The sequence below is a fragment of the Carassius auratus genome, chromosome 31, assembly GCF_003368295.1.
Source record: "Carassius auratus strain Wakin chromosome 31, ASM336829v1, whole genome shotgun sequence".
In the NCBI taxonomy this organism is placed as follows: domain Eukaryota; kingdom Metazoa; phylum Chordata; class Actinopteri; order Cypriniformes; family Cyprinidae; genus Carassius; species Carassius auratus.
In genome coordinates this window covers 19,423,762-19,446,855 of record NC_039273.1, presented here as the reverse complement: position 1 = coordinate 19,446,855, position 23,094 = coordinate 19,423,762, and the positions used below count along the sequence as shown (strand labels likewise).

At 38.3% G+C, this 23,094-nt stretch overlaps 1 pseudogene; it reads left to right on the top strand.

The window, feature by feature from the left end:
* Positions 1–10,895, top strand: part of LOC113051203 (dynein regulatory complex protein 11-like) — a 43,038-nt pseudogene extending 32,143 nt beyond the window's left edge.
* The last annotated feature ends 12,199 nt before the right edge of the window (positions 10,896–23,094 follow it).

Here is a 23,094-nt window from a genome sequence, read left to right as displayed (position 1 = left end):
AGCTGTGCGCCAGAGCGTCCGTGCCAAGGGTGCCCATGGTCAGGGAGTAAAACAACTTGCAGTGGGAATTTTCTGGAGAGACAAACAGGTCTACCTGAGCGTCTCTGAAGCGTTTCCAAATCAGCGGAACCGACTGGGGTGGAACCTCCATTCCAAGGGGTGAGACTGCTGCCATGAGAGCTCATCAGCTGCACGATTGAGCCTGGGATGGCACAAAGCAACCTCAGATGCTTCTGATTCCACAAGAGGAGATGGTGAGAGAGTTGCAACATGCGGTGGGAGAGTATACAACCCTGATGGTTGATGTAAGCTACGGTCGCAGTGTTGTCTGTACGGACCAGAAAGTGCTTGTCCATCTGTTGACACCTCAACATGTCTGGAGACTGGTTCTAGGGAAACACCAGCCCGTAGAAACGAGGGTGAAGGGTCGGAGTGTGCCCTCTTGCCATGCCCATCTCGGGACTGCAGATGCCATATGCCCCAGGAGCCTCTGAAAGAGTTTCAGTGGAACCGCTCTCTTGCCCTCGAATTGTCTCAGGCAATTCAACAGTGACTGCGCGAACATGGTGACTGAGTCTATTTCCATACCGAGAAAAGAGATCCTCTGCACACATTTTCGAATCGATTTGTCCGTTGTATGGGTATGAAGACTCCATTCTTCCTCAACACAGACCGTTTCTATGGTTTGCTTTCGAGGGGCAGGCATTTCAGTACAAGGTTCTTCCATTCAGGTTGGCCCTGTCTCCCCATGTCTTTACGAAGGTCTAGCATCTTGAATGGAAGTCTGTGAAGAGCTCGGTTCAAGGTACGCAAATCCAGGATCAGCCATAACCCACCTGTTTTCTTGGGTACTATGAAGTAGGGGCTGTAAAAGCTGGACTTCATGTCGGCTGGAGGGACTGGCTCTATCACCATCGAGGGCAGTGAAAGCGGACGAAGCACCAGAATGGTTTTGGGCAGTTAAAGGTGCCTTTCGTGAACTGGTGCACCTCCAGAAAGAAAGGAACCAGCGGGGGGTGTTGGCGATCAGCTCGAGCAGCCCCCAAGAACCAGTCATCCAGCCTCGAGTGCTCGGGACAGGGTGGATGATTCCACTCAAGCCTGATGCTCTCAGCTGCCCAGGAAAGCATGGCCATCAGCTCGGAATCAGACTTGGGCAATGATTGCACTCCTGAGGGAGGCAACGCAGCCGAATCCTCACCTCCCGAGGACTCAAGCCCACCTTGTAATGTGGCGATCAACATTAAGTCTTCCTCCCGAGCCCTGAATCAGATGTCAGGAACCTGAGATGGTCCAGCAAACTCATCCGGAAACTCAACAGGCTGCGGCATTTGTGAGGGGGGTGTGGCCCGAGGAGGCTGGCTCATCGGGGAAGCCCACACGGTAATCACCCTGGCCACCAGCCGAAGTAGCCTTCTTACGAGAAGAGGAGCAAGAACGGGGTGTGGCAGAGGGGACTCAATACCTTTCAAGGTAATTGAGTCTCGATCTTAACGCTGAGATGTTCTTGTCCATGCAATAAGAACATGAGTCATCCACAAACGCAGTCTCAGCGTGCTGAAAGCCCAGACACGTGACACAGCGATCGTGGCTGTCACAAGGAGCCACACATCGACTGCACCCAGAAACACACGGGCGGAATGACATCTTTAAAAAGATGCAAACTCAACCCGTTTACTCTTTAAGAGAGAGAAAAAAGCTCTTTCAGTGATCTTGAAATGCTCAGGGGAACTCAGGAGCTGAATGCAGGAAGACTCAGATGTACCGCTGAATCGCGCTGTCACACCAACACCAGCTGACTCACTTGTAAACACTCTGGTGAAAGCAGCAAGCGATGTGCTCAGCTCAGAAGTGAAAGCTTGAGTGCGAATTGCCCGCGCTTTTCCTTATATACCACCACAGCGGGGCGGAGTTGGCGATGCAAATCCCGCAGACCAAGGTACACTGTGTACCACTGGCTCCTTTTGTTACCACTCAAAGGTGATTGGGCTCTCGGGGGCGAAACCCCATTCGTCAGTCTCTTTCTGAAGTAAGGTAGAACGTGACCGACTGAAAGGGAACTATAATTATACTCCGTAAAAAAATTATGATTTAAAAAAGCGTCACTGTCACTGTCATTTTTTGTAACTTAGTTGTATTTATGTATGTAATTATTATTATTATTGTACAGTCAAATCTTATAGTCCACGCCATCAGTGATACCAGAAAAGACTAGATCTTCATTTGGCACAAGAAGTTGAAGGCACCCTTAAGAATCATTCCCTCCCCTCTGTTTCCTGGCACAGTGTAATGCTACATTAAAAGAGAGACTCTTGTCCCGGTTCAATGGCTGTGGTCACACTTATTGACTCTAAACTGCCTCTAAAGTCATTTGTTTACTAAACATTTTAGTATTCCTGCTGATAATTCTTGGAAATAATTAGTATAGCACAATCACATAAAGCACATAAAGTACAATCTCAGAGAACATTTATTGTACATACTAACAGACTGCTTTCAGTGGTTTTCATGTGTTGCTATTTCTTAAAAATCCATGTGACATTGAAATCAGACTTAAAATCAGTCATATAGAAGTGTAAATTATGTTTTATGATGTAGTGCACTGCCCAGTGGTTTCTGTTTCTTTTCTTACAAGAACAGGGTGTGACATTTAAAGTATATAAAACACATTGACTACTATGCTATTTGAACAAATAGTTTTTTTATATTCCATGGAAATCAGGGTTGTAATGGTGACGTGATGCAGAGCTGGCAAGCAGCCAGTGATGTCTGATGTTTGATAGTACAGCAGTTTTTCCTTGTCTCTCTAGGCAAATACAGTTACCTGGCACAACATTGCGGCAAGCAAATATTGAGCCCATGCCATCTCTGTCTGATGTCAGACAGCTCATCGCACTGTATGGCATCCTGCTCCTGTGGGAGTGTAACCAGCTCTGATAGGCCTAGTCAACACTAGACATGTGCCAGTATTTGGTAATGTGATTTATCACGGTAATAAAAAAATGCCTGATATTGTTATTGTGGGCACTTATAAATACCGTGAATAATTATACATTATAAATTAAGACTTGTATTTTTTAAACAAAGATTAATATCTTCAGTAGCAAATGTAGCTATTGCTCATTGTGAATGTTATGCATTAATTAAGGATAACTAATGAGGTTTTATTGTAAAGCAATACCTATTGCTCTTTATAGTTGTTTTGCACGTTAATCTGTGTAAAACGTTTAACTTAATATAATTTTCGGTATTGCTTTATTGTATTTAAATATTCAGTTGTTTTTGTTAAGATCAAAGTTATTATTATTATTATTTTTTTTTTACTTTTAATTAATTTAACATTTTAGAAATCCTTTAAAATATAAAAATGGAAAACACTGTGATGCAAAACTGTTCTAACTTGTGCCTGTAGTAAAAACTTTTTGTTATTTTTTTTATTTTTATTTTTTTTAGTATCTCTTCTAAAATTGGACAAAACTGATGCAGATTCATTATGAACCAGCAAACAACTTGAAGCTATAATATTTGAATATTTTTGCAATAAATAACCTATAGGAAACTTTATAGTGGCTCACTTACATTTTTCAGGAGTGGTTCTATTAGATCCATGCACTCGGTTGCGTGTATGTGTGTCAGAATAGGAGCAGAACTCACTCTGTCTGCTCTTCTGAACTGCACTTGACCCGATTAAGCAGCTCATGGTCTTTGGTAGCTTTCTCTGGAATGAATGCTTCATCGCCATAGCAATGCCTGGTGTCCCATATCACAGTATCAACACCAACATTCACATCATACCACTCATTTCTCATTTACTAACCCAACCTGTGCTCGATGGGATCAGTACAAGGATCAAGGCAAATCATGCACACGCTGTCCTGGTGGGCTTTAACCTTAACAACCAACAATTTGGAGGGAGAGTAAGACCCTTCCTCAGTGATCTGTAGCCCTAGGCAGAAAAGGGTTACAACATAAACAGAGTTCAGTGATAAAACAAGACACCTCAGTCAGCAACTGCAAAATAATCACACACAGGAGTTGGGACATGTAGAAGATCTCTGTGGTATAAGAGAGTGCGTCTCTCCAGAGGTCCTTCATCACATTATAAAAAAGTGTCTACACTGCAAGTATAAAAACTAGCTCCCAATACAACAAAAGCAAATTAATCATTTTCCAAAATCTGCATGAAATGAAAATTCACCTTGTCCAGCACCAAATAAACATAAACCAGCCTTAGTAAAATAGAAATTTGTTCTGTTTAAGCTTGCTAAAAAGTGGAATAAAGAGAGAAAGAAAAGATTCATCATTAGGTTCGTTATTATTTTACTTTCTCACTTCCTACTTAGTGTGTGCTTTTCTTACAAAACATAAATTCTAGTTTTTTTATGTGTTTTTGATAGTTGTCCTGCCCTGGCCTGAGGTTTGTTTCTCTGTGTTCTCACTGAAGAGACTGAGTCCTGTTAGATCTACCCATTAGAATTTATTGTGTTCTTTTATTTTCTTTCATGTGTTATTACCTACCCATCCCTAGAAATATAGTCACTCCCACCATTAAATTTGATTTGAGCATATCAAAGCTGGCAGTTGTTAATTGGGACAGTGTGAAATACATTAGCACCATGTTTATAACAACCACTTTTATGTTGGTTGTAAAAAAAGCACAAGTTTCTCACAGTATCCCTCATTGTGCTTATCTGTAATCCATTTTGTACTTGATAAACTTTACAGGCATTCCAAAGTCAAATGGACTTCCTCCATAACACTTTTAATGGAGCTGTCAGGAGAGATTAGGAAGTGTAATTCTGTTTTGAATAATCATGTTTAATTTGTGGTGCTTGGGAAATGCACACGCAGAAGCATATTCATTCATGCATAAACATTCAACAAATTCTGCACACTTACAATGTGCAATAACAGTATGCACTTCTCTGATTCTCTGGGTTTTGACTGTGTAGCACTGGATGGTTAATAACCTATGAAACTTTTCCTATGAGACACAAATGAGCTTCCTCAAGGGGGTGCTTATTGGCATAGAAATTTGAACTCTCCGTTAAGTCACATGCAAAATTATTTTACTGGAACAATTTGTAACACTAGAAAGTTATTTTGTCCAATGATTAATTCCAAGTATTCATACCTGAGATACGGCTGGGACTATAAATATTGTTTTAAATTCTTAACCAGCATTCAGAAACAACTGTGATCCAACCTAATTATCAATTTGAGACAATAGAGCCTTTATGTCTGGTAAAGCAGTATTCAGGTACGGTGCCTTGATAGGTAAATTCATTATCTTCTTAGTATTATTCTTCTTATTATTATTGTTTATTATTTTTTTAAACTTTAACTTTTATATAATGAATAAATACAGCTGCAGCTATGGCTCTGTATTCATTTATATTTTTCAACTAAAAAAAAGTCACAAGTAAAGCATTATAAATAATTATAAAAAAATAAACATGCACATAAGCACAGAAAGTATTATACCACGCATGCAATTGATTATGATTTTAAACATTTTAATTTTAATCTTTAATGAAATGCTGATATTAGTTAGGATAGTTTTGAATTAGGATGTAACCTTTGCTCTACTCATGCAACACACAGCTGGCACAGTGTGGTGAATTTTCTGTTAATATCGCCCCCTACTGGTTATAGTCTTTAATGGAGTAGTTCACCCAAAAATGAAATTCAACTTAAAATGTACTTGTCCTCAGGCCATCCAAGATATAGATGAGTCTGTTTCTTTAATTTTGAACATATTTAAAATAAATAGAAATTGATAAATTTAGCATTACCACATTTACTCACCAAAAACTGCAATAATCCATTAGTAATGGACATGATTCCCGTCCATCAATTAACTTCTTGTGGAGTGAAAAGCCGCGTGGTTTTGATAAACAAATCCATCATTAAGGGATTTTCATTTCATAAACCATCGCTTCTGGCCAAAATATGAGTTCTTATAAACTGTGCATGACCTGTGCATATTTCTCTCCTGATTCAGATGAGGCAACTTTTTTACTGAAGAAAGCGACAAGCAGTAAACGATTTGAAATTAAAAATGACTTGATGGATTTTTGGATGGATTTGTTTCTTACAATAACAGCTTTTCAATTCACAAGACATTAATTGATGGACTGGATTGTGTTTATTACTTATGGATTATTGTAATGTTTTATCAGTTTGGACTCCCATTCTGACGGCACCCATTTACTGCATAGGATCCATTGGTGAGCAAGTGGTGTAGTTCTCCAAATCCATTCTTATGAAAAAAAAAATGAATCTACAGTACATTGTGGATGGCCCAAGGGTGAGTATATTTTCAGCAAATCTTCCTTTCTGAGTGAGCTAATCCTTTAAAGGGCAAAGGTTCCTTGTTATCACACAGATGTCAAAGAGAGCTGGAAATGCGAAGATAAGATACCCTCACATACAAAATATGAGCCTGGATCACTACAGTGCTTTCTATGCTCTCAATGCCTGCTTCTTATCTCATGATGAATGAACAGAAATACAAGTTTTTATTCATTTCCCTTCCAGTGAGCCCATATATATAAGTGAATTAACGTTATTCATTAACTCAAAAGTATGAAACAGACATTGCTACTTCTATCATGAACTCTCAAGAATGCAGCAAGGAGAGATGGGTGGATGCCAAGATATTCTGAGAATAATGACTCAAATATAATGTTATCAAATCTGAACCACCGGTATACTTTTATAGTGCTTTTGGGACTTGGTGAAAACAGAGACCTGATATTGCGCAGCACCTGTTATGTGTTTGTCTAAATGTGTGTGTGTGTGTGGCCGGATGTTTGTGTGTGCACTGGTAGACATTTGTTTGTGCTTCTGTGTGGTCTCACATTCATACCCGCTCACTGCATCCTGAGCTCTGTCCAGTTGGAGCCCTTTTACCTCGGCATCCATCAGAAGGATCTCACACCACCTGTGTTTTAGCCCCAGAGAGCCATTCAGCTATTGTTCTTCTATTACTGAGCACCGGCAGCGAGAGCAATCAACCTTTGCTAACATCTGACTTCCTAATCAAATGAGTATAGAGTTCGCAGTTCCTCCCGTTCTTAAGATATAAGTGAATGATTGGCTGAGTTGTATTAGAGTCTAAACAGCTGGAGTCAAAGGGGATTTTCCTTCTTTGTTACAGCAATATTATATCGGAAATCATCTGGCAATACTCTTGAGATGACTTTTAGTCATTTACTCATATTCCACTGGTGTGTACAAACGGTTATAATCTGATATACAGAATTGATGCAGAATAATGTCAGTAAAATGAATGAGAAAAGTGTAGGAGGTCAAGATCGACGATGGGAACATTGGGTTAGAACACAAAAGATACATGATATTATAATGAACACTCACTGCTTCCTCTTCTGGTCTCCATAGGCTCGCAGTGCGTGACATGAACGAGGACTCCTGATCCGGGCTCTGCTGCTTTCAGGGGCGGCAGGTGTTGGGATGAAGATGCTGGTCCATTGCCTGTGCAGCTCTCCCCCGCAACGATAGCTGGCAAATATCCAGGACTGCAATACCTCCTGCACATGGTCTTCGGGGTGAGGAGAAACCATCTAAGCCTCTCTCCAAATACTTCCTAGGAACGTAGAATGCCAAGATTCCAATGTTGAAACTGCATGAGATTTATTAGCTCCATGTGTCATAAAAGGTGATCGATCAACATATGTGACTGACTGCTGTCATCATCTATTCATATTCTAAAATTGAGTGAGACTTCAGGGACGTTTTTCTGTTTATGAGAATTATTCTGGCATGACATCCAAACATAAACATTAATGCAGTTGGAAAAACGTTCCTCTCTGTGTCAACGTCATACTTTTAAAAAAACATTGTTTACTTGGTGTTTAACATTTCAAGAAGTGTTTAGTAGTGTACAGTACATAAATAAACTTGTGTTTAAACTAGGAGGCCACAACTGTATTCCCACATTACCTCTTCCCTTTAGTAAAAAAAAAAAGCTTTATTAGGAAATCACAAAGCATAGACAGTTTATATCAATAAAGCGCTGTGAAACTTGTGCAGTTCCCCACCAGGATAGATTATTGTAGCCGTAAGAGGGAAATACCAGGCTTGAAGAACTGTTCCTGAGAGCATTTGGTACTGCAGATAAACAAGACAGGATGTGGCAGGGGGGTTCTAAGATTCTGCACTCAGCATTGTGTTGGATAGTGGTCTTTCAGCACCTCTCCTAATGCATCCTGGGAATAAAACCAGGTGCCAACATGACTTTCTGCTTGCTTAGTCATTTGGTAATGAATCACTAAATTCTGCCCAATGCAAAGCTCTCAGTTACAAACAGTAGAGAAAGGTTTTACTTAAGTGCATTTACAGAAGTAAGTTTGTATACTGTTCCTTTCTAATCTTGCTGCTGAGGATGCCAAAAACAAATCAGACTAAAACAAACCCGCAAATCCCGAAGGCTAACTCAGAGATATGTGGGAAAAAGAGCTAGTGTTTTCTTGAATTACTGCTAAATGAATGTGCAGCGTTTCAACTGGAGTCAATCCCCAAATCCATTGATTTTCATTAAGGAACTGAATCTGAGAAGTTGTATGTGGAAATATGCAGTGCTGATTAATTCACTATGGAATTAATCATAAACCATCATAAAAGAGAAACTCACAGTTTAAAGTTCATAGCTGTATCAAAAGTGTTATAATACTGTAGTTTGATACTTTCCAAACATACAGAGGCCCATAGAGGCCATATTTGACTTGTCAGAAAACAAGACTGAGGCAGAAACATACTATTATACTATACTAACTCTTACTACAGAATATACTATGTATACAATGCATTGTATCAAGATTTTATGCATGCAGAATACCAAAAAAATTATGTATATAACATTAATATAAAATATATAAAAAAGGCTAAAATATTATTATTTACTGATTATATCTAAGTGTATAGTCTTTTAGATGTATACACACACTAAATAAGTTTGATTTCAATTAAATTCATTTTTATTTTATTTTATGTGCAGACACCCTAGAACCCCTGTTCTAGGCTATATTTTGCAGTTTCAGCCACAGTGTCTTTCTTCACTTATGATTTGATCAGAAAATAACATGACTTCTAAGTATTTTATTTTATAACTATCTTAAATTATAAAATGGTTATAAAGAGTGAGGGTAAAGGTATGGCCTATATCTTACCAATATAAAAAAAATGAGTTATGTAAAATATATTTAAAATATAACGTTTTGTTTGTAGAAATTTCTTCACAAAAAATGTTCTGGAACATGGTAGAAGGGTTTCTGCTCAGGTGGACAAATGGTTCGCCCATTAGAAATTAAGTTTGACTCAAAAATTAAGTTTAAACAACAAAAATGAGAGGGAACATCATTTATTTATAGAAAACTTTGTTAATTATTAGTGAACAGGACACATTGTTTTCAGTCAAATGTTATTAAAGCATTCACTTCACTCATGTGGCACCGTGTGTTTTGAGGGCAGTTCTGATTACAATCAGTGTTGTTTCTTTTCTGGCTGATAAGTGATTGTTTGTGAGTGAGAGCGCTGAGATGATTGTTTGTTTGGTTGTACCGTTTGGCCTGCGTTGGAGGAACATTGTCGTATTTTGGCAGGTGGCTTGGCAGCTGCAGCCCTCAGTTATTTGGGTTGGCAAAGCTGAGAAAACATTCTACAAAAAAGTTCCAAAGCTGGACAAAGAGGTTCCTCTACCGGCAGGAGGAAAATATGTCAGCTTACATTCACAGTCATAAGAACACTAACTAAAGAAACACATAACTTTGAAACCATCCCTGCATACAAGTCTAATACCAGACCATCGGCTGTGTTATTCTTCATTTGTTTAGCCCTTCATTCATAGTCATTCAAACTTAATTTTTAAAGCTGTTGTCAATGTGACGAGATGGCCTCTGCTGACCTCTTGTGGTTAAAAATGAAGATACACTGTGCTAACATTAATAGAGTGCTGCAGTGATGATATATTTTTGTAGGCCAACCTGGAAATTAGCATTACCCGATACAGTCAACAAAAACCCAATAGGATTTTTTCACTACAGGTCCCAGATAGCTTCTGTAGTTCCATTTAGCCGCTTGCGACTCGCAGTCGCTTTTTCACTTATCACAAGGTGGTACTGATTTTTCTGTTGTGGAATAATATGTGAAAACATACTGAGCTTGTGTTGACCACAGGCTTTATTTCAGGCATTTAACCAAAAACCCCATTAAAAAAAACAAAACAAATCTAGAACCAGAAGTGCTAAAATGCTTAAACATTTCAAGGTTTTGGACTAAAAAAACATCCCTGTATAACTTGTTTTCTTCAGTTCAGCGGTTTCTTAATTCTGTAAATTTCTAGATGGAAGCCAAAAGACTAAAGAAAATCCTGCCAAAGGTGCTGAAATCTATTAAACCAGAGGACCGTGTGTTATTGGTGGGGCCGACTCGCAGATCTTTTGATGCAGACATAAAAACTTTCCACAAAGTTTACAAGGAAATCATTTTGATCCCTGGGCCAGATAGTGCTTCAAGATTTAGTAAGTAAACATCTGTGTGTGTTTAATTTACATTTTATTCTGAGACTGCTTTCACATTTCAAGTTACTGACATAACTAATTTTATGTTTAGCTCTGCAAAAGGAGCTGCTCCAAGCAGGTGGTGCTCAGCTGGGCCCTAAGCTGGATTTGAGCTGTCTAATGTTACACACATATATATACACACATACTTCAGGTGAACCCAAGTAGTGAGTGTACATTATGTTTGTATATTCTGTACTGATAGGCATGGTTCAGCTGGACAACTTGGCAGCCAAGGCCAGTGAGGAGGAGGGAGATCACAAGAAAGGGACAACAAAAGGAGGAAAATCACAAAAGAAAGGAAAGGAAGACTAAAAAGTGTGAAATGCAAATTTTTAACTGAACACTCTAAACTTTTAAACGACCAGAACACAGGTAACAGGTCATGATCATCCAGTCAGAGCCTAAATTCCAACACAGCCACAGTTTCTCTCGTGGCCAGCAGAGGGCATTTGCACATCTCTCAAAGGAGAGCCTACTTACTGTGTATCTACCAGTAAGTTTAATCCTTTCCTTTGTTGCTCAATCAGTACATTTTGTGGGGTGTTTTTCTATTTTTTTTTTCTTCTTTTTTTTTTTTGCTATTTTGACTTTGGTTCTTAAAACACTGGAATCTGAAAGTCAGACTTTAAAATATAATAATGTAAAAATGTCACAAAGGTACAGTACATCTTTCATGACGTTTTTTTTTTCAGAAAAGTAGGTTTATAAAAATAGAATTGATAAAATATTTGATCATTTTATAGATTTTAACTGATAAAATAATAGATAAACAGTTTATATTGATATTCAATTTATTTAATTAAATACTGTTAATTAATTGTCTTAGTTAATTAATTGGTTAATTACATTAATTAATTATTAAAACAAAAAGTATTTGGACATTTTGTGTTTATCAAACTACATAGTTGTCAAAAGGGTGCAGGTTAGTTCAAAGTGATAAGGAAATTGTTAAAGGGATAGTCCAACAATGAAAAATCATCATTTACTCATCCTCATGTCATACCAAACCTATGTGTATTTCTTTCTTTTGCTGAACACCAAAGAAGATATTTTGAATAATGTAAGTAACCAAACAGTTTCCGTTCTCATTGACTTCCATTGTATTTTTGTCCAAAGTCAGTGGGAACAGAAACTTTCCTTCAAACACACAGAAGAAAGTAAGTCAGGTTTAGAATGAAGAGAGAGAGTAAATTATGACAACATTTAAATTTTTGGGTGGACTATACCTTAATTTATTTGTGAAATAAGATGCCACTTTAACTTTTGCACATGGTGCAGCTGATTGGTTTCTTTTCACATCAGCAGCCAATGAGCATGATTCTTAAAATCCAAATACTTGGCTAGTGTTTGCTGTAGCAGTCGCAGTGCGTTTCAGAAACCCTTCACCTTCCCCAGCTCCACCTGTATAGATCTGCTAAGGGGTGATTTTGTGTATGTTATACATGGTAGTTATTTCATATGTTATATGTGCCACAGCAATATTTCTTGCATGCTCAGAGGATGTATTGGCAGTAACACATTAACGTTGCCATGTAAAATATTACCATATTATAAAATTAATATTACTTTTTAAAAAATTATGGAGTGTCACGATCATCAACTGGAGTGCCCTTGATAATCACCAGAGGGAACTCCACTCCATACCTCTGTTATTTGGTCTTCATTTTCCATAATCCTTTGCCCGGACTCAGTAGCACTCATTGTTTGCACCTGTGTCTTAGGTTTGGAGGTCTGGAAAGTATGCCGCAAACTTTAAATATTTCACATACTTTTGAAAATCTAGCATTTAGTTGATCTTGATAAGCGCTCATCATCATAGTTTTTCACCAATTCTACCAATCTGATAACAACTTCTACACTCCTGAAGTTTTTCCACTTTTGAGTGCCGTATACATCAGACATTTAGCCAACAGTTTGTGGGTGTGACGTCTGAGGCTGGGACTAGTGTCTCATTAACCATGTCTGCTCACCCTGTATAAGACTGGTTCATATTTGTCATTCATTGCTACGTCTTGTATGTGACAGTACTGCATTCCTAAACCTCGTTTCCTGGTTCTACCTTGTCTGGGTCCCTGTTTTTGTTTCCCTGCCTGTCTCTGGATGAACTTTTGCCTTTGTTTGTTTTTTTTCCCTGTTGCCATTGTTTGGATTGATTGCCCATGTTATGACCTTCACCAGTTTTGGACTTTGATTGTGGATTACTCCTTTAATAAATACTGCATCTGAATTCTCAAACTTTGTGCATCTGTGCTGTTTCAATACACTGAGAATTGTCCTGAATTCATTCATTTTAAAGTATGGCTAAAAATTCATCCCAAAATGTAACAACATCATGCCATACCTATGCAGCTGACTTTCTTCTTTTGTTACACAGAAAAGAGAATGTCATATGGGTTTGGAATGACATGAGTGTGAGTAATTGATGACAAATGTATTTATTTTTTATCAGTAGTTATAAAGTATCTAGAAATAGCCTTCAATAATGAAATGGGTCCACTTTATCCTCATTTGTAAAAACACTGAGAGAGCAAAACACAAGCTATATAATACCATAGGATCATATGACATCATATAAAAACTCAGTATCACAGAGTTTATTGGCCCATGTAATCTTCAGCCATACTGTCTGCCACAGCGTCTCTGCCCAGGTCTCAGAGTATTTAGTCTTCAACACTTAAGAGATGGCCTGTTCTCCCAAGCAGCTGACCCACTTCCCTTCCTCCTTTAGACTCCTCTTCCCATGGGAACAGATCCTCGTTTTAAATTCCTTCATTCTCAGTAATGTGTCTCCTACCTCTTGTTTGCAACATAATCAACTCCCTCACTACTAATCCCAGGTCATGTGTGTGTGTGTGTGTGTGTGTGTGTTTGTTGGTTTACCTTGATTTATCTGTAACACTCTTCAACTTTGATCCTACGGGATCCCCTCCTCCGTCTCACAAGGTTTATAGGGCATGACAAATACAGTCCCCTCAATGTGCTCTTTGTAGCTTCAGCTCACATCTAATTGAATTAAACAGGAATGTGTTGGTGTGTGTGTGTGTGTGTGTTTATCTTCTAACCCAAAGAACAAAAAGAGCCCTAAAGCCGGGTGACATGTTAAGAGGATTACTGTATGTGTTTTTTTTTCTTGACTTCCTAATTTAAATGAAATATGTTGATATTCATATGCCCAAATGCACTGGCTTATATTTGCACACCTAATTACTGAAAATAAAAAGATGATTTGAAGTCATCTTTTCCTGCAGTGCTCTTCATACTGTTTTTAATTAAATGCCTCATTTGACTGTGTATTATTCTCATAGGTCATTTCCCCTACACATTTCTCTCCCTCAGGAGCGCTAATAATTAAACATTATTCAGATTGGATTAGTCAGATGCATTTTTTTGTCTCACTGAGACCTGAGCGCAGACCTTTCTCGCCCTGTGGCCGTTGCTGTAAAATAAAGTACAGCAACTCCCTCGTTTCAAGGAGCCTTTTAACCATTGTTTTGTAATTACTATTTACTTCCCTGTCCTGTGGCTCAGGGGTCCTAGGCTTTCTTATGCAGGGCTGCCTTTCCTGCAGCAAGCGGTGACCTCTGAGTTACTGTTTATAGTGATGCAGCCTGCCCGTGCCTTTAAACTTTAGCAACCCTAGGTTTGGCCTAGAGGCTGAAGGGGTGAGACAGAGCCATTAAGAAGTTGTCCCTGATTTAATAGAGACTGTTAAAGTGAGCTTCCTAAAAGGCCAGATGACAGGAGATAACTGGGAAACTGACCCATAGGATCGCCTCTCTTAAGCTGTCACATTTGACTATATCCCAGTGATGAGTGCAGAGTTTACTCATTGGGAAGCTACTGAGATAGTGGGATAGTGTACTGTTTTGTAATGGCTTTTTTTTAATATACAACGAAAAAAGATCAAGCAGAAGATCATCTGACAGAACTCAATAGCTTTCTCAGTTATATAGATGGATGGATGGATGGATGGATGGCATGTAAAAATGCAGTTTTGGCCACACAGGAATAAATTACTTTTTAAAATATATTACAATTGTAACGATATTGCTGTTTTACTGTTGTTGCTTAATCAAATAGATAAATACATTTTGTAATAATTCACAATGGCCAAATTCTCATTTGTATGGCAGTTATTTATGGTGGACTGTGGAAGATTTTTGGGTAACAATGAACAAAATTACACAATTCCACAAGCACAAAAATCAGTGTTCTGTGGTGTTGCTGCACTTTATATCACAATGGTAAGCCAGCAATAATGATTTATATTTTGAGTTTTGGTGGTAAATTTTGAGTTTATGTCAGCAATTACACTACTTACAGTACTTGCTCAGACAAAATACCTTGTTCCTCACTACCAGTGACTAGTCATGACCTGATGATCTAGTGGTAGAATTTATCTTTGAATACAAGTGGTTTAGGGTCTAAACCTGCTGCTTTGCTTATGCACAGCAGTGTGTATGTTTTTGCCTTACAGTTGATGATGGACACTGTAGATGTTGTGGCAGTACTATCCTCATGTGAATACTTCCTCTAAGCTTCACGAGCCCTCAGTAGGCTGAAGATAAACCACAATCACTTCCTTCCTGCAATAATTATGGAAAAGGAGAAAAAAAACAATTAGCCAGGAGGGTACATAAATACAGCAATTAATGTAATGCTAATTAGCCCAATAACATGTGATTCTTTATCATTTGCTACTCATTTGTTAATTAGTCTGACTTTTTAATGCAGCAAATCAAGAGTGATTGATTTCAACATATTCTAGTGTTAAAAAATCTCCATCGCAGAGCTACACAGCATGAGTTTAATTCAGCTTCAACCTGAATTCTTCAACTTTCAACTACATACAGTTTAGATAATGCAGTTTCCCACAAATGTAATACGAGTCCCCTAAACAGTGAAAATTGTTCAGCAGTTCCATGTTAGAGATATCTGGGAGTAGTGAGCAATTTACATGCTTTGCATTTAAAAGCAGTTTATCAAACAGTTCAAAATGGTCTCACCAAAACTGTCTAGGAATCAGGCCAGTGGTGCAGATGAGAGAGGCCTAACTACTCAGGCACTTCAGATAAGCATTGCTCATACAAGGAGTTACCTGGGGTTGAGAGCAGACTGGTAACGCCTTTATAAATACTTTAAAAGGTCAACTAATGTCTGTATGACAGAGCGGTTTATGCTAGCAGCTCAGTCCCACAATGAGAGTGATAAGGTAGGAAGTGCTACTTACACAGAGGGCCTGTTGAACAAGGTGAGTAAGCAATTCAAGTCCAGGTGTTCTTCATCTCAATTACACCACTGCCCTGTAACTTCATGACCAAACAGCCTTGCCCTGGTCAGAAGCTCCAGCAGGGGAATCTGGGAAATCACACCCTTATGAAACAAAAATATATTGCAGTATATTGGAAAATATCATGTAATATATTAGGCATATATTCTTATGGGAGTCCATGAGGATAAAGTCTATGGTTTCTTGAAGGTTACCAGATGTGAGCAGAGTGATGTGTTCAGTATGGTGGGTGACGTGAGGCAGTTCCTGGCCGTTGAGTGCGGTGACATGGATGGGGAGAGACACAGGGAGGACAGGAATGTTCAAGTGATGTGCAAGTGAAGAATCAATGAAATTACCTTCGACTCCAGAGTCCAGAAAAGTGTGACATTCGTGATGTTGATTCTTCCACCGCAGTTTCACCGGAAGAAGGGTCGTTGATGTAGATGAGGACTTCTCAGCGGAGATCCCACCCGATAGTAGCCTCAAGTTTACTACCGGGCTGGCTCTTTTAACCGGGCTTGAGTCGATGTTATGATCAGAGCCTCCACAGTACAAACACAGTCCTTGGGACCTCCGCCGTTCCCTCTCCCTCCGGGACAGCCGAGCTCTACCCACCTGCATGGGCTCATGGTCGTCGACAGAACCGACTGTGTTCTCTCGACTCAAGCGCCCCCTAACAGGAGAGATCTTGAAGGACTGGGTTGGCAATTAATCCGTGCATCAACTCGTAAAGCCAGTTCAATGAGTCCATTGAGAGTGGGGGGCAGCTTGAGGAGGTAGATCTCTTGCTGAACACGGTCGGATAACTAATGCAGGAATCTATCCCACCCACTATTCCACTGGCCAGGGTGCGGAACTCGATGGAGTAGTCCGTTACTGAGGAAGAACCTTGACGGAGTTCCGAGAGTCGATGAACGGCTTCCCTGCCGGTCGCGGCCCCGTCAAAGACTCTCCTCATTTCCTCAGAGAGGGCGTGGAACGAGGCACAACACGGGTGTTGGTTTTCCCACACTGCCATCCCCCATAAGGCAGCCTTGCCAGACAATAATGTGAGCGTAAACGCTACTTTAGACTCTGTAGGGCAGTAGGGCGAAATGCATTGAACACTTGGTTAGGAAAGTTCTGCAAAACGCTGGCTCACCCGCATAGTTCTACGGCGCCGGAAGTCGCGTCTCTGGCCGGAAGTGGTCCTGGGGAATCTCCCGGGGGACAGACGGCGCAGGCGGTGCGATGGGCGCAGTGGGAGATTTGAGCAGATGGATCCGATGGGTGACCTCGGACACCTGTGCCACCAGCGCTCGGATAGCGCGTCTGGTGTTAGAGATGCTCTTCTTCTGCTGATCCATGCGTTGGCCACTGTGATGCATAAAAACCATGAGGCTGTTGGTGCTCGCTGCTTCCATGTTGGTGAGATCGTTATGTGATGGTGGATTAAGGAAAGTCTGGAAGCAGATGCGAGTTAACAGTTTTAATGTGATGAGATGAGTATAAATACACAAACAAAAAAAATACATATACAAAATACATTATTGAGAAGACGACACTCCGTGGTGGTGGTGAGGAGGTGAAGAATCCGGATGATGGCGGAGAGAAGGTGAGTAGTCCGGATGATGACGGCGAGTAGGCAGCAGGAGAGGATGGCACAGGAACTGCGGGGAATGGAGCTGAAGGTAAGTGTCCGTGGCTGAGTGAACGTGCAGAGAGTGGATGAGGTTCTGGGGAAAACACAGACATCCAACGCATACAACACTAAAGCCAGACGAACAGGGTAACCACATCAAACATGTAACAACAATCTCACAAACACAAGACGTGAGACAAGCCAATATATAGTGGATGAGTAATGAGTGGCAGCTGTTGCAGATGACAATAAACGGAGATGCCCACAAGCTAATCTATGGCAAGCCGTTCAGGAAATAATTCATGTATATTGTGTGAATATGGATTGGTTTACTGGTTGAATGTATGGTTCAATGACAAACACATTGGTTTATGATACATTGGTATAACCAGACATATACTGGTTTAGATACATCGGTCTGATCAAGTGTATATGGGTTTGCTCCTTTATACACTGGTTTGTTCGAGTAAACATTGGGCTCCTCAAATATGCATTGGTTTCCCCAACTATATATTGGTTTAGATACATCGGATTCCTCAACTATACATCGGTTTCCTCAACTATATATCGGTTTCCTCAACTATTTATTGGTTTTCTCAACTATATATCGGTTTCCTCAACTATATATTGGTTTAGATACATCGGTTTCCTCAACTATACATCGGTTTCCTCAACTATTTATTGGTTTTCTCAACTATATATTGGTTTAGATACATCGGTTTCCTCAACTATATATTGGTTTTCTCAACTATATATCGGTTTCCTCAACTATATATTGGTTTTCTAAACTATTTATTGGTTTACTCAACTATATATCGGTTTCCTCAACTATATATTGGTTTCCTCAACTATATATTGGTTTCCTCAATTATATATTGGTTTAGATACATCGGTTTCCTCAACTATATATTGGTTTTCTCAACTATATATTGTTTTAGATACATCGGTTTCCTCAACTATATATTGGTTTAGATACATCGGTTTCCTCAACTATATATTGGTTTAGATACATTGGTTTCCTCAACTATATATTGGTTTAGATACATTGGTTTCCTCAACTATTTATTGGTTTCCTCAACTATATATTGGTTTTCTCAACTATTTATTGGTTTTCTCAACTATATATCGGTTTCCTCAACTATATATTGGTTTCCTCAACTATATATTGGTTTCCTCAATTATATATTGGTTTAGATACATCGGTTTCCTCAACTATATATTGGTTTTCTCAACTATATATTGGTTTAGATACATCGGTTTCCTCAACTATATATTGGTTTAGATACATTGGTTTCCTCAACTATATATTGGTTTAGATACATCGGTTTCCTCAACTATATATTGGTTTAGATACATTGGTTTCCTCAACTATTTATTGGTTTCCTCAACTATATATTGGTTTCCTCAACTATATATTGGTTTTCTCAACTATATATTGGTTTCCTCAATTATATATTGGTTTAGATACATCGGTTTCCTCAACTATATATTGGTTTTCTCAACTATATATTGGTTTAGATACATCGGTTTCCTCAACTATATATTGTTTTTCTCAACTATATATTGGTATTCTCCACTATATATTGGTTTGTTCAAACACACAAGTTTGGATATTTTCAGAATTGATGTGTGAAATTTCTGGTCACATGATCAGATCACATGATCACAGAATCAAACTAACTTCCTTATCTATTTAGAAATGGTTAAAGGTTGTGGAAAATTAGTTCAGATGAAGTTCGGGCATATTTTGATGGATTGCAAATAATTGTTTATAGTATCATCTTGCCCACTTTGGAGTCTTCAGAAACATAAGTTTTATCAAGACGTCTTGAGGATCATAAATACATAATTTCATCTTTTATTATATGTCTATCTTCTAACCAGGCCTATTTGCTACTGAAATCTACAACATTTAAAATAAAAAGAAAAATTTGATCAAATTAGCACACAGTTAACAGTGCTAACCAATCTATCTAAACCAATATATAGTTGAGAAAACCAATATATAGTTGAGAAAACCAATATATAGTTGAGGAAACCGATATATAGTTGAGGAAACCGATATATAGTTGAGGAAACCGATGTATCTAAACCAATATATAGTTGAGAAAACCAATATATAGTTGAGGAAACCAATGTATCTAAACCAATATATAGTTGAGGAAGCCAATGTATCTAAACCAATATATAGTTGAGGAAGCCAATGTATCTAAACCAATATATAGTTGAGGAAACCAATGTATCTAAACCAATATATAGTTGAGGAAACCAATAAATAGTTGAGGAAACCGATATATAGTTGAGGAAACCGATATATCTAAACCAATATATAGTTGAGAAAACCAATATATAGTTGAGGAAACCAATATATAGTTGAGGAAACCGATATATAGTTGAGAAAACCAATAAATAGTTGAGAAAACCAATATATAGGTGAGGAAACCAATAAATAGTTGAGGAAACCAATGTATCTAAACCAATATATAGTTGAGGAAACCAATGTATCTAAACCAATATATAGTTGAGGAAACCGATGTATCTAAACCAATATATAGTTGAGGAAACCGATGTATCTAAACCAATATATAGTTGAGAAAACCAATATATAGTTGAGGAAACCGATGTATCTAAACCAATATATAATTGAGGAAACCAATATATAGTTGAGGAAACCAATATATAGTTGAGGAAACCGATATATAGTTGAGAAAACCAATAAATAGTTGAGAAAACCAATATATAGTTGAGGAAACCGATATATAGTTGAGAAAACCAATATATAGTTGAGGAAACCGATGTATCTAAACCAATATATAGTTGAGAAAACCAATAAATAGTTGAGGAAACCGATGTATAGTTGAGGAAACCGATGTATCTAAACCAATATATAGTTGAGGAAACCGATATATAGTTGAGAAAACCAATAAATAGTTGAGGAAACCGATATATAGTTGAGGAAAGCGATGTATAGTTGAGGAAACCGATGTATCTAAACCAATATATAGTTGGGGAAACCAATGCATATTTGAGGAGCCCAATGTTTACTCGAACAAACCAGTGTATAAAGGAGCAAACCCATATACACTTGATCAGACCGATGTATCTAAACCAGTATATGTCTGGTTATACCAATGTATCATAAACCAATGTGTTTGTCATTGAACCATACATTCAACCAGTAAACCAATCCATATTCACACAATATACATGAATTATTTCCTGAACGGCTTGCCATACTAATCAGTGCAGACGCGATTCACACAGATTTCACCACAAAGTGCAAACACCCCGAGATCACGGTTTACCAACCGTGACATCCACGCCCCGAAATGTGATGCTGAACTAAATAAACTGATAGGTTGTTTGACATCTCTGTCAAACAGTCTCATGGCTGGGCCTTGGCCAATAAAAGCTCCCATAGATTCCAGACCTTCAGCCATCAGTCTGAAGGTCTGGCTATGCAAGACTAGGTGTAAACTAACTGATTAAGGGACGTAATATTGTAATGAGATCCCTTTGCCACGTCACCAAGGGAACGACATCAGACACATTTTTTTCTCAGATGGAGAACTGATCATACAGTAGCACTTGAAACCTGGAAAAGTCCAATTTTCATGATATGTCATCTTTAAACCTATTGTAGGCTAGCTTACTACAGCAACAACAACAATAACAATAATTATAATAATTGTTTGGTTTCTATTGTTCAACAGGAAACAATAAAGTTCATTTTTATGGTCATATTTTATCTGTGCTTATGTATAATTGTAGTTATTACAACACATCCTTAAATGTAAACTGGAGTAAAAGCATTACCTTTTCTAATTTCTCTTAGACTACATAGTAATAATAAGCACATTTCCCCAAATTGTCGCTAACAGTTGTCAGCTGTTTCATTTGAGCTGTTGTTGTTTTTGTTTTTTTGTTTTGTTTTTTTGGACCCATGCAATTTCACAACAAGATTCCTAAAAACAGTTTTTCTATGTCACCAACTCTATCCTGAGGAACCAAGAGGTTCCACACATGTCATTCACAACATATTTTTGGGGGGAGTATAGTGCTCATTGTTGCATAATTCTGATCTGAGTGGCATATTGGTGCTCTGAATGTATTCCACCCCTGCTCTCCGTTATGATCAAGAGCAACGCTCCGTAACCTTGAGGATTTGTTATTATGATCATGGAAGCATTATAGAACCCAATCTGACACGGTGACCTTGCCAACCGCAGCCATTCAGAATCCACACCCTCTTGTCATAAGAGCTATATTAGAAAAGCCCATAACACTCATACACCAGCACTTACACACACATCTATGTACATATGTTTTCAAGCAAATGTTTCATACACAAAAAACACTCATAACTCAGAAAGAAAGAAGTGATAAAGGGATGATACATGTCCCCAGAAAGCAGATACAGCATTTACATGGTTTTTGGATTAAATCATTATTATAGAAGAACATGAGGGTAAGAGAAAGATTCGTCCATTATGTTGGAGTCATGCTGAAGAAGCCAATATGTAGTTATGACCAGGTTCACACTGGATCTGTGGCTATAGAAAGCTCTGCAGAATTCCTTAGAACTGCTCACAATTTACAAAATTCTACGGTCCTTCCCACAGGAGAGTGTTACTTTAATGATTTTCAAGAAAATGTTAAATAATAAATGAAGTATTATTATTATATATATTTTTTACATTCATACATAACATCTTTATTTATACATAAATATCATTACTTTGAGAGGAGTCGTACTAGATTATATCACAACCTGACCTGTCCTTACCTTGTCCTGAAAAGGACAAATTATCTGACTTATTAATGACTTTTCAGAGGCAGAGGTCCTCTCTATGACATCATTTCCTGATTTTTGCTCTTTGTTCAGTATATGTTGCTAGTGTTGCATGACTTTATCTAATGAGAAGTGAATCATTGTTCACTTTATTTAATACTACAGGTATAGAATAATTAAAAGATTAAGCCAAAGTAGTTCACATGCTCATAAAGTATGAATTATGAATGGGAAGTGGGGGGGCATACCACTAAACCTTGTAAACATACAAGAAACAAATAGCTTTCTATAATCTAATAGACAGTGTCTGAGTCTCTGTGTGTTCTGCAGACTTGTGTCACATTACACTTTATCAAACAGATACCTGTATGGTGTTCACTCAGCAATTGACTTTCTCTCTCTCTGTCATATCCTGAATCTTGTTGTCTTTATCATTTGGGAGAAAAATGACCGATCTGTTTTCTCTGACGAATAAAGGTGGATTCATAGTTCGCCTGGAGTTTTTCATTCCTGCCACCTCTGATGAGGCTGAACTTACTGGTGGCAGGAAGGTTTTTCTTAAATCAATCAAAGCTCTTTCTCAGATTTGTCGAAAACAGCCCCATGAAATTACCATTATCTACACACTGTAACAAGACAAGAAATCAATTTGAACATGCTTTTAAAGATCCCGTTTACTTTCACATTGACATCTTGGGTCTTTAAAATGTATATTTCACACAAAAGTGAAAGATCAACGTGCAACTAAGTTAAAGCCTTATAAGTGCGTGTATGTTTCAGTCTAGCTTTCATGTGTTAAAGAGAACATAAACCCATCGTGTCTTGT